The 2,819-nt window shown below is 30.1% G+C and overlaps 1 long non-coding RNA gene across 1 annotated transcript; it reads right to left on the reverse strand.

Moving 5' to 3' along the window:
* Positions 1 to 428: 428 nt before the first annotated feature.
* Positions 429 to 2,069, reverse strand: LOC111195158 (uncharacterized). Its single transcript, XR_002651495.2, has 3 exons — positions 1,854 to 2,069; positions 1,387 to 1,458; positions 429 to 646 (listed from the first exon to the last, which is right to left on the reverse strand). It is a non-coding gene; the product is annotated as an uncharacterized LOC111195158 (long non-coding RNA).
* Between the last annotated feature and the right edge of the window lie 750 nt (positions 2,070 to 2,819).

The following is a 2,819-nucleotide window of genomic DNA, read 5'->3' on the forward strand; positions in this document are numbered from 1 at the left end:
AAAAATATATGATTATTGTTATGATTCTATTAGCAATGTATGAAATTTCGATCAGAAAGTAAATGTTCCCTGTTTTAATTAGAACCAACGTCTTTACAATGATTAAGTCTTTGAAAAAAACTACTTTTTAACATATTACAATGTAGAAAGAAATGACGGGAAAGTGAAAAACTCTTTTTACAATCTTCATTACAGTATCAACACTGATTCATCTTTTTTTTAAATCACAATTTAATGTTGATTTGATCTTAATTTAATGTAGAAACAGTTGTGAGTTTACTTAAACTTCTCATCCATTCTGTATATTTAGTTGTTTCCAGTAGAGTAAGTATTCACATATTTACATTTATATCAATAAAATGTGTATTTTTTCTTATATTGGTAAAAATTTAAACATTCATATTAATAAAAAAATTCTAGTTTTCTTCTTAGTTTTTTATTAGCATATAATTGACAATAATTCAACATTGATTCAACCTTTACATGATTTTGATTCAACCATAAATACATGATTAAACATGTAGTGGCTTTACTTAAACTTTTCTATCATCGCTGTATATTTCAGCTTGTTTCCAGAAGAATAATTCTTCACATATTTAGACTCAGCATAACAATAAAATGTGAGTTTCTTCGTTCATGAAATTTTCTGAAAAATAAAAGAAAAAAAATAAAAGAAAAATCCTTAAGAATAAAAATGTTTTCTAGTTCCCTTTTTAAAAACTAGATTCTCCTTTTATATTTTGTTTAGCTTTTATTTACAATAATTCAGTGTTGATTCAACCTTGATATGATGTTGATTTGATCATGAATAAAAGTTTCGAACATGTAGTTGAGTGTAGTTAAACTTAGCTAAAACTTTGTATATTGTCGCTGTCCAATAAAAAAAGTATCTCCATTTTTGTTGATTTTTAGTTTACTACAGTTTGAACACACAAACTCTCAGTTACACTGAGACCAATCAAACATCCCCAGAATGACCTGAAATAAACGTTCTTCATATTGAATTTAATTCAAGGTTTTATCTCTCTTATATAAAGTTGTTTATTTTTTTTTGGAGATACATTTTTTTTATTGGATAGCGAGTTTGTTTCCGGTAGAGGAAACGTTTTTTTTTTTTTTTTTAAACAAATAATTAGGCCAGAAAAAGTAAAAAAAAAAAAAAAAAAAAAAAAATATATATATATATATATATATATATATATATATATATATATATATATATATATATATATATATATATATATATATATATTCCAATTTCAGTTCCCATTCAAAAACAAAAAATAATAATATTTGTATACAGTTTAAAATAATTTGAAGTTGATTTAATCTTGATTAAACATTGTAAATCACACTGGCTGATGAGCTTGAGTAGGTTTTACTTACAGGGTTTTGGTCCACTTCTAGTTTCCTCTGCTGGCTCTAAATCCATGTGCAGGGTGGATGAGGAGCTCCAGGCTGGTGAAGGAAAGTGTAGAAGTGAGTAAATGAATGAGTAACTGACTGAGGGAGTGTATTTCTTTCTTTCTCTTTCTCTCTCTTTCTCTCTCTCTCTCTCTCTCTCTCAGACACACTCACTCACTCCTTCTCTCTCTTTGACTACATTAGTACTCAGGAGGGTCTTGAGTCATAACCTGCTTTCACTGGAATTTGGTCTAGACTGGCGGAGGCAGATTTGCTGCGTGTTCAGCATTACCACTACCAGCTCTGCTGTGACTCAGTACTAATCTTGTCCAGAATTGTTTTGTACTGACTCTGTATTTCCCTCTTCTCTCTGATTTTCCTCTAAATTTAACTGACGTCCTGCACAGATGAGTAATTTCCTTTTCTCTTACCAGCCTGATTCAACTCACCAGCCAGGTGTAGATCACTGTACTGTAAACCAGATATCCACAGAACTGTTCCAGTCATGAGGCACCTTAATATTTAAGTCTGAACAATAATAATACAAATCCAAAGTCAGAGATAGAACTGTAGAACTGTAAAAAAGAAACACTGCAGTCCCACGCAAACAAATAATAAACCCATCACCGCTGTACAGTATATCTGCAGCAGACATGCCTGTTCACATCCTACAGCAGAGCCATAGTGTTCTAACGAAAGCGAGATTTTCCAGTTTAAAGACGAGGAAAACCCTCTCCTGATCTGCATCTTGCACGTGGGAGGAGCTAAGAGGGAGGAGCCCAGCTCTTTTGACCTGGTCTTGTGCAAAGGTGTCAAAAGTTTTCACGTTCATTACTCAGGTAGAAATATAGATTTATAGAGTTTAAAAATACTTCTGTAGATTTTTACTTAAGTAAAAGTGTAAAATAACTTTGTTTAAAAACTAATTAATGTATAAAAGTTAAAGTAATGTAAAAGGGAAAATTGCATTAAGGACAAAAGCTTAGAACAACTTGAATACTGCAAAAATTTCATTATAACCGCAGGGACTAAACTTCAAATTTCAAAAGGTCAAAGTGCAAAAGTTGTGGTTGGCCAAAAGACAAAAAGACATATAGTAGTAGTTGTTTGTTGTATTAAACAAAAAGTGCATTTAAATAATTCTATTTTATGTTGAATGGAAAATATAAAAAAATACAATCTTATTTCAAACGAAAATGGGGGGATAATAAAATAATATAAATTACAGTTTGTTCTTTCATTTAACTGGGTTTAACTGGGGTTAAATGTAACATTCTATCAAGCCTAATAAAAAACAGACCAAATTTGACACACAGAAAAGTCAAATTTTGAGTCTTTAGTGGCAATTTAACAAAAGTGCCAGTCAAACATTTGGACACACCTTAAATTCAAAGTTTTTTTTATTATTATTTAAA

This window comes from Astyanax mexicanus, chromosome 25 (genome assembly GCF_023375975.1).
Source record: "Astyanax mexicanus isolate ESR-SI-001 chromosome 25, AstMex3_surface, whole genome shotgun sequence".
Lineage (NCBI taxonomy): Eukaryota > Metazoa > Chordata > Actinopteri > Characiformes > Acestrorhamphidae > Astyanax > Astyanax mexicanus.